Source organism: Ananas comosus, linkage group 15, assembly GCF_001540865.1.
Source record: "Ananas comosus cultivar F153 linkage group 15, ASM154086v1, whole genome shotgun sequence".
Taxonomy (NCBI): Eukaryota; Viridiplantae; Streptophyta; class Magnoliopsida; order Poales; family Bromeliaceae; genus Ananas; species Ananas comosus.
In genome coordinates this window covers 6,415,353-6,425,814 of record NC_033635.1, presented here as the reverse complement: position 1 = coordinate 6,425,814, position 10,462 = coordinate 6,415,353, and the positions used below count along the sequence as shown (strand labels likewise).

The following is a 10,462-nucleotide window of genomic DNA, read 5'->3' as shown; positions in this document are numbered from 1 at the left end:
TAGAGAGAGAAAAACCCTAGAGAGAGAGAAAGAGAAAGATGGGAGAACACTTCTCTGGACTCCAGCAGGCTCCACTGAGTATCCCAGGTCGAGCTGGGGTCTAATAGATAGGGATCAAGTGTGAAATGACCAAAACAGCCCTGCTGCCACGAATCTGCCAATGCTGTACCGGTACAAGGTGATGGCTGTACCGGTACAGCAAGCAGAAAACCCTGATTTTCGCAGATCAATATAATTTCTCACTTTTAACATTCCAATCATCCTCTAACTTATCCAAAAATTTGTTCTAACCTTTTAGAACATGTTGGATTGATCCACACACCATTCCACATACTCGAACTTCGCAATTTGCAAAAGTTCAGTGTATGACAGTCTAATTCAGGCATATGTATTTCAATAAAGAAGAATAACAAACCAACTAATGCACTTCTAATACAATGCCTGCAAGAAAGTAATCCACAAATAGATATTCATATTCAAATACATGATAATTATGCATGCATGTCCTTTTCACATTCCTTTGGCCTTTACCCAATCAACCTGGGGTGCTCCTGGTTTATCCCAACACACAGTCCGCATATCCTGTCTAACGGGGGAGACACAAGGCACAACCACCTGAAGGATCTTCGCCGGGCACTTCCACCCGTGGTGCTTTTCTTCTCCGGAGTACACCGCTTGTGGAGGAGCGACCTCGCATAAGCCGGAACCAATACATGTGAGTATGATCCCATCCTCAATTTGAGGAGGTTTGGCCAACCTGTCACAATTCTCACTGTCTCAATGCCGATGAATGGTTAATACCTATTCATGCACATACTATCATTTGCCGATGTCATAATGGTCCTAATGCCACAATACACATAATGTCACTCGGGTTAAACCTTGTTTAACTATTCTCTTTTCGATGTCAATAGAGTCACTAATATCAATGTCGTCTTTGTTTACTACGGTCATAATCATTTCTCACATTCACATGCATATAGGGTCTTTCACTTTCCTTATTCACATGGTTCTATATCATTACAATAATCTTCGCAGATAATTGTTACAACCAACATATGCTGTTCATTACCCTACATGCAAAAATGCTATAATACTAATATGCTCAAAGAAGGGACATAGACATAGAAAGAGATCCGGTGTTTCCGGATAGCACCCGCCACCTTTATGTGTCACAAGGATGCCGTGGTCCAGGTTTCACGATTTCTAAACTTGTTCGCCGCGAGCTACGACGATCTGTATTATTTCAGCTTGTTTTCTTAATATCTTCACGCACGCTCGTAGTATCGCCGAACCGAGCGCACCGATGCGATCGTAGACCTACCAATTAGGTTAAAATGAGATCAAATCCAAGTTTGAACCTCAAAATTATAAAACCCTAAATATAGGTCCTTGCACAATGTCATCTTTTCCAATCAAGCCCCTAGCTTGACGAAACATGGAGGAAAACCACCATAGACATTCCTAAATGCTTCAACTAGAAGCAAAAACCCAAAACCTAACTTAAAATCACAAGAACTCACCTTTTTGAGCCCAAAGCTTTCCTTCAAAGCCTTGATCAAGCTTGCTCTACACCTTGGAGAGCTTCTTTTCCAAACTTTTCTCCTCCAAAACCTCTCTTAGTCCAAGCCCTAGAGAAAGAGGGAGAGGGAGAGGAGAGGTTTTTAGAGAGAGAGAGGGAAGGCTTGTGTTTAGGTGTGAGGGAAATGAGGGCTAACCCTAACCCTCACCTCTATACAACCATCTCATGTAACATTTGCACTTAAACCCCTCAACTTTTCATCTCTGCAACCAGCCCTCACTGGGCAATTTCGGGCTCGGGGACCGGTCTCTCCCTTCAGGGACCGGTTCCCGAGAGCTATCCTGCACTCTGCGCAGAAGGGGACCGGTCTCCCCCCGACGCAACCGGTCTCCTAGGACCGGTCTCCCGCCGAAGGACCGGTTCCCGAGAGCTCAATTTCTAGGACTTTGCTGATTTTTCACCTCGTTCGACTGATCAACATTCGGGAACCGGTCTCTCACCCAAGGGACCGGTCCCCGAGAGTAAAATTTTTGGAACTTCTCCAGAATTACAGTTTCACTCTCTTGAGTCCCTTTATACTTCATATATAGACTCCAATGCACTTTAGCCTATAGTAAATCATCCATTTCCGCGTTCCGCTCATTTCGACGGAACTCGGCACGACTTACGGGGAAGTGATACGTTACAGGAATCATCTTTATAACACCCAACATTACTCAATTCAGGGATAGACACTATTCTTACCTGAATTAGAAGCTTTACTAAGTTGCTCTCAGCTTTCTAAAGCTTCCTTTCAGCTCAGAACACCAAAAGAAGCTCCACCAAAGTTGTAATTTCAGCACTTCAACATTTCCCCTCTCAGCCCTTTATACAAGGTTAAAGTTAGTGATTCTAATATTTACAATTCCATTTTTGAGTAATTCATATCACTTAAACCAAGGAATAATTATCCATCTTACCTAGCTTCAAGGCTCCACCAGATTTTCTGAAATTCGAAACACCAAAGAAGCTCCCTCAGGTCCTCTCTCAATCTGGGCGCCCAAAACCTCCACAAGGCATCCCACCAACAGCTTCTACTTGAATTTCTGCATACATACATCAATTTTAACCATTTAGAGGCTTCTATGAAGCAATTACCCTTTATCCTAGCTGAGAAGCAAGTCTTCTACCTCGAACTCCAAGCTTCCTCAGCTGGTTTCCCACTTCGGCAGCTCCTATCAAGTTCAAAACCCAAGTCTACCAAGATCACTTTGGAAATCAGCTTCACAATCACTAATACTACTCAACCAGGGAATTAGGCATCAAGCTTACCTGGATTTAAAGCTTCCCCAAGGGATTTCTCAGCTCCAAAAGCCTTCTTTTCAGTCCCACAGAGTTTCTTCTTAGCTCCAACAACAAGAAAACTCAACTTCACAAGCTTTTCTTCACTTCTCTGCTCCAAGGGCTGAGAGAGAAAGAAAGGAAAAAAAAAATGAAAAGAAGCATTGGAGAGGGGTGCTGGTACGTGGACATTTTCTAGGGGGCTGGGGTTAAGTGGCAAGAACAAACAATTGCTCTTTAACCCTTCAATTCAGCAAAAGTGCATTACAATACTACAGTTTACATTTCAGTCCCTGCAGGTTCGCAATTCAGTCCCTGCTGGCAGCAGCAGCTTTGGCAGCTCGTTTCTCACATCCAGCTCACTCCGAATTCATCCAAACACTTCCAAAACATGCTAAACTCTATGCCCAAGCTACCAATTTAATTTGGAAGCATTTAATTTCTATTTTTGCATCATCTTGGTCATTTTGATCAAGATTAGCAATGTAGTCGGGTTTCGACATATTACAAATAATCTTTAGGATTTTCGTTCGGTTCCCAGCGTTAGGAAGGTCCACAAATATCCTACACATAAGAGAGATATTTAAACTAAGATGAAAGAAAGAGGAGAACAATTTATCTGTGTGAAGTACATTCTAGGCAAGCGGCATATCAATAAAGATGTAATTTACCTTTGATGTAATAGCTAAACCAGTTATGCTAATAAAATTTGCAACTATTCATATAGAAAGCTTTCTATGTGAAGAAACTATATCACCAGCTACGATGTATGAAATCCTCAAAATGCTACATTGATGACTATACAAGGATATCACACTTGACATCTCAAGTCATAATAAGCACTAGTCACTGCCACTATTCATTTAGGAAGCCACATTAAGTACAATATACTAGCGGCTGTGGTGTATGGAATCCGCAAGATGCTACATTGATGACTAGACAAGGATCTGACACTTGACTTCTCAAGTCATAACATAGGGTGATTCATCTAGTGATAAATTTATTGTTTTGGAAGCACAAAGTCCAGAACTTAACACACCAGCAATACTTTACTCAGCAAAAGTAGTGACCAAGAGACTCGTGAGACATAACATTAATAGAATCAACTCAACCAATTCTCAACATTCACATTCGCTTGCAAAAAAATCACCTAAAGTAGTCTTTAGACTCACTCATACAACCAAAAAACCACAAGCATCAAAAGCTCCAAGCAAAAGCATGTTCCAACTACATTAAACTATTAGTTACCAAAATTTCATGCCAAACTCACCAATTAATCGAAGAAAGAGGTTGATCAATCCACAACAAAGAGCATAATATGAGAGATTCATAGAGATGTAAGATGAGAACAATTATAGTAGAAGCTTCTTTATATAGTTATAAACTAGTAAAATAACATATGCAAAATCATATCAAAAAGACCACTGTAAGTACTTAGATACCAGGCCAAATACCTAAACAATCTGTGCTTCATATAGCTTGAAGCGTCATTCGCAAAATCATGATTCCAATGTGCCAAAGAATTAAGAAACTCTAAAATACTCATAACCAATGGAATCAATAAACGGTACTTTAATTTTGTAAGTGTAGATCAGAGCTAATGGAATGAACCAACAATCTAGTTGCTAACAGTGATTGAACCACTCATTATTCTACACATGGTTCACTTGGTTGATGAATAAGTAGAAGTGCCTTGCTATTATGATGAAGTTAACCGAAGAATTCAAAATAGTAGAACCAAATGTCACACGTTTTATAGATTGAGAACCAAAATATAATCTATTCTAGTAAAATAAAAAAGGAAAAAAAATGATATAATAAATAAAAAATAATAATAGTCCTTGAATAAAAAGATATAAAATACCACCTTGCAATGAGAGTTTAATCCACCGGACTACCGCAGTGGCAAGCGTCGTAATTATCTGCGATATCAAGAAACTCCAAAGAATCAGGATATGAATATGCAGAGGAAGAGGAGGAGGAGGAGCTAGTGTTTGTTCCCCGATCTCACCGATACAAACCCCAAAAAGGGCGATCTCAATTAGGGCCATCGGAGGAGGGCACGTACTCGAACTCGTCCTCCCGGAGGTGGGCGAAGAACTTGACAGGGCTATCCTGGCCGTCGATTCAGATCAGGAACTCGACCTTGAAGGGGAGATTGGCGTTGATGCGCTTCCCCTTCCCCACGCCGTGGTACTGCTTGATAGTCCCCTCCATCCCGCCCAGATCCAGATCCGGCGCCTTTGCCACGTGGTACACCCTGAGCGGCGCCTTCACGCGGATCCACCGCCCGATCTTCGCCGCCGCCGCCGCCTCCTCCTCCGCCGCCGCCTCCGACGACGACAAGACGTCGCTGGTGACGGCGACCTGTCACGCGACGCACCTTCAAGAAGCGGCGACGCGGGGGAAGGGAGGGATCGGAGGGCGCCGAAGAGAAGGAGACGGAGGAGAGATCGGGCGCTTGTGCACGAGGGGCCAGGAAGATCGGGCGCCGGTGCACGCGAGGTCGACGGCGATTTAGGAGGAAAGATCGGAGAGGTGAAGGAAAGGGAGGAGAGAGGAGAGGTGAAGGAGAGGGGAAGCATGATAGGGTTTCGAGCTTGAGAGAGCGGCGCCATTGGAGGGAGGCGGAGAGGAGGTGATGGTGGTGGAGAGGGGTGGGATCGGGTTAGGTTGGGGTGGGCTCGGGTTTGGGTTATTATTAGGATTCCTAATTGGATTTAGAATAGGCATAGTTAATACATTAATATTGGTCGGTAAAAATTTATAATTTAAAATAATTGTCACTAAAGTATAATCAAATATTGATCAATAGCAGCCATTTCATAATCGCCGCTATTAATTTGCCACTAAACGCATATTTTGTTGTAGTGTTCCTCTTTGGAGCAAAGAAAGGGAAGCTTTGAGGTAAGCTTTGATCCCATTCATGGTAGAACCCTAGAATGAGAACCAAATGACCTAGAAATGGTTTTAGTAGAACCTTTTGAGTATTTGAAGCTCTCTTTTGCTTCTCTAAGAGATCAAAACCATGGATTGGGTATATATGAAGAAGCTGTGAGGTGAACTTCAACCTCTCATGGTGAAACCCAAACTAGGGTTTTGATTGAGCTAAGAATGATTTAGATGGACTCTCTAGAGTATAATGAAGCTTCTTTCGCTTCCTAATGAGATCAAACCCTAGGTTTTGATATATGTGAAGCTAGGGCACCCAAATTTGGGGCTTTTGCTTGTGAGGGTTTCAAAGTGAAATTGACCCTCTAGAAACCTAACTGGGGACCAAACGAACGCGTTGGTGCGCTCGGATTTACGTTACGAAAAGTTTATGAAAAGTTATGAGCAAAAATGTCTAATTTGGCTTCGTTTTGCCGGAGGTAGCGAACGAGGAGTCTAAAAATCTCAAGAAAATCATCGTAGCATGAAAGTAACCCTACGAGGTGGGGGGTGCTTTTCAAACTTGTTGAAATTCCTTTTATGTCTAATGTGTCACTTCTTGAGCATCCATGAGTATGTTGTTGCATGCATAGTAGGGTAAAGAGATGATAATCATGTGAATGTTTGCATTTTGTGAGATCAAGTGCATCATGAGATGGTTGAGAACCAATGAGATTGTAATAACCCTATATATGCATGTATGATGAAGAGAACAATATAAAGTTAAAGAATAAGTGACATATGACATGAGGACAATGAAATGTTGAGAACGAAAGGCTAAACTTAGCATAACGTATGATATAAAGAACACTAGAGCTAGTGTATGACATCAAGAGAACAAATATACTATAAAGAATGATGAAAAGCTAGAGTTAGCAAATATGTGACAATAAAGAATGACAATGCTAGAGTTAGCATCAAGTAAAGAACATAAAGAACACTAGAGTTAGTGTTATGATATGAATCAAAGTAAAGAACATAAAGGACACTAGAGTTAGTATTATGATATGAATGAAAGTAAAGAATGTAAAGAACACTAGAGTTAGTGTATTTGCATGATCAAAGTAAAGAATGCAAAGAATATGAGATTGAGACACAATGACATACAACCTTAGAGCTAAGGGTCATTTGTGCAAAATTTCTTAGAGTTAAGGAACAGATTGAACTGAATATCCTTAGAGTTAAGGATTGATCATACTTGCCTATAAGTCCTTGCCTGAGGGTGGTCGCTCCCCCTAGGGCGATGCGCTCCGGAGTTTGTCATCATTGGGTTGGTGCTGTTCCCCAAAGGACGGTCCTAGCGGGAGGAAGGTGAGGGCCCGCGATCATGGACTTTGAGTTGGTGAGTTATTGAGGCGATACCCCCGGGTTAGCCTTGGGATTGAACGAAAGAACAAAGAAACAAAGAACAAGAACCATGCATTCTTCATGAATTTATATTGAGCATCATTATTGATCGCATTGTTTAGGCATATTAGTTGCATTTGTATAGTTGGTTACTTATCTGCTTTCTTTCTATTATGCCTGAGTTAGACCTAGTGGAAAAATCGGTGAGATTGGGGCCGAACCCACTGAAAACTTTGTTGTAGTTCTCACCCCATCATTTCTACAGAGTCGGGATCGAGCGAGCTGGCGAGCGACCGCGGTAAAGGTATCGCGCCATAGACAGTGACTACCCGAGTCGGGTTTTGCTTTTTGCTAGTAGTTTACCCTGTATCCATCTTTTATATTTGAAGATGTCTATGTATAAAGCAAAGAGAGAAAAGAATGTAAAGTTTTATTTTGAGGCAATGTGATGTAAAAAGAAATGATGCAAGTGATGTAATGAAATGTAAAGACTTGTGAATGTATAAGTTGGATGAAATGAATACATGTATATGATCAAAAGTGAATCATAGAACTTGTGTAAATGTTTAGTTCCTTTCTTTCACTCATGGCTATTGCTTACCCTCGTGTAAGCCGTTTTTGTATGTTTCCGCTTGTGCTTTTCGTTACTTGAGTATACAACTATCCCAATGTCCACAATGTGAATAGCTATAATGTCAATGTCCACTACTCTAGTCAATATCATCTTGTAACTTTAACTGTTTAAAGTTCAGCTCTGATGAGACCCACCCGAAGGCTGTCTGGCATAAGACCCACCCGTAGGCTGTCTGGCTCTACCGTGCCTAATGGCCCCGTGATAGTCAACATCCCTACCCTAGGAATGAGCCTTTCCCACGGCAATCCACTTCGGCGCCCAATCCCGCACGGCGAACGTATCGCAATGGCCAACTCCGGAGTGCCGGCTTGTAGGGAGTGACCCTCACAAGCATGTGCGAATGAGCACAATGACAAGCATGCGTATCAGTATGTCTCAAGTATCAAGTCCTCATGTCTAAAACATGGAATATGAATCAACCGTGACGATGGCCCATCACTATGTCATCATGTCTCTATGTTGCAATTTCATGGTTTTCTAGTTTCAAGTGCCCCTTTATGACACTATTGTTCAACGAGTTCAAGCATGGTATTTTTATGTTCCTGACACATAATTCTATTCATTTCAAACATAGGAAACATGTTCTCAACTTGCAAAGCTAAATACCTTTCATAATGCATGCGGTCTACACAGGTGGCTCTACTATATAGAGGGCAATTTTCATCATACATAATGCATGCATTTTAAATGCTCTAAAATTCATATAATTCATGTTTAGCATGGATTGGCATTCAAAAATACTTTACGAAGAGTTTAGAAAGCATAGGGGCCATTTTGCTCCGTTTTCATGAAGTCAAACCCACCAAGGTAAACGAAACCCTTCGTTTGCTCCGACGAAGGTGTCCACCACCCTCCTAGTACCCTAAAGGTAAAGAAACAAGAGTCACATGAACCTTACGAACAACACTAAGTTCAAACATTAAGCTTTTCAAGCTAAGGTGGAGAAAACTCACCTCTAGTGCAAAATCTCTTCCTAAGCTCCAAAAGATAGCTAGAACCCTTCCAATTCAACCTAGAGGAAGGTTCTAATCCAAGTGATCAAGCTCCAAAAGTCCTAGATTCAAAATGCCCAAAACAAACCCTAAATCTCCATTCTAGGGTTTCATCCCAAATCCATCGATAAAACTTCAATCTAGAGGGAGAGAAGGGGCTACTAACCTTTTCGAAGCATCAAACAAGGTTCAAAATCCTCCAAGTGTGGAGATCTCCCTCTCCACAAGCTCCAAGACCAAACTCCAATGGTGAAAAAGCCTTCAACAAGCAAAAGGAGCAAAGAGAGGTGTAAATCCACCAAAATCCAAGGTAAAAGGAGATAAAATCCAAGTGGAAAGGTAGAGAGGGCCCCCTTACCTTTCTCCCTGCAGTGGCAAGCTCAAGGAGGAGCCCTAGGGGCGTGGGTGATGATATAGAAGTGGCACAATTGTGAAAACCCCCCTGCAGTTCAAACTGCTCAAAATCTGCCAAAGTGTACCGGTACACGGAAAAGTGTACCGGTACAAATCCCGCGAGACAGCAAACCCGAGCCTCGGGTTTGAAATTCTGCACAAGTGTACCGGTATAACCATCAACTTGTACCGGTACAAAAATGTGTACCGGTACAACCATCAACGTGTCACCGGTTTCACCATATGCAGAATGCAATCGGAGGGTAGCCTAAGTCCAACTCTTTGGTGACCTTAGCGCTATATAAAATACTACAATTCTCAGGATTCGAACCATAGGTCGGAACACTGTCAACGACCCACCAGAAAATCTGGAATTGCTCAGCACACAGCTCGAACACTCGAACCTCGCAATTTGTATAGGTTCAGTGTGTTACATCTCTGGCGGTAGATCCCCCAGTGGAATAGGATCAGCAGGTACATTAGCTTGCGAAGTGTCAGTCCTCTGAGAACGAGGCATCGTCTACAAAACAGAACACAATCAAGACATAAAATTTTGCTAAACCCTCGCCTCGTGTCCAAAAAGAATCCCACGCACTCGCGCGTCCTAAATCCCTAAGTATGGTGTCATTTTGCCCTAAGGTGTCAATAACCTAGGCTCTGATACAACTAAAGCTGTCACGCCCCAGATCCGACTGCTCGGATCTGAACCGCAACAACCGGCCACGAATTCAAAGGAAGAACCTCCGAAAACGGAAGGCCTTAAATTGATCCAAAGACACCATCTCAATTAAAAACTAAATAATTTATTAATTAAAACGAAACTAAACAATAACTCTTAAATGTCCATATAATCAATCTCATGTCAAAATAAATCATATGTCCCAAATTTGAAATCTATCTAACGAGTTCTCGCCGGCCAATTATCTCACACGCCCCGACTCTCGGTACCTGAAATAGTAGACAACAAAAGTAAGCGCAATGCTTAACAAGAAATCTACTTCAAAAATAACGATAATTTAAATTTGAAACCACAAAGGTCATAATTTAGAGCATCTCCACTCCGTCGCTCTAACCGCGAGAGCTACAATTTCGCACCGTTTTTCCTCGAAAACCGTGTACCGGATAAATCCCTCTCCTCCGAGAAATCCAACCGCAACAGTCATATCCAATAATAGAACATGATAATAATAATGTGCAAAATAAATAAAACATGTCTGTCAATAATAACGATAAAATCCACTCGGATGTATCAACAATTAGTAAACAAAACAAATAATAATTATGTCCCGAACCCACTCGGATCCGCATATTTTCTACCGTTTG

At 41.8% G+C, this 10,462-nt stretch overlaps 1 long non-coding RNA gene and 1 pseudogene across 1 annotated transcript; both read right to left on the bottom strand.

The window, feature by feature from the left end:
• Positions 2,268-2,995, bottom strand: LOC109721784. The gene is made up of 4 exons (XR_002219293.1): positions 2,834-2,995; positions 2,692-2,736; positions 2,482-2,607; positions 2,268-2,386 (listed from the first exon to the last, which is right to left on the bottom strand). It is a non-coding gene; the product is annotated as an uncharacterized LOC109721784 (long non-coding RNA).
• Positions 4,700-5,460, bottom strand: LOC109721561 (annotated as a pseudogene).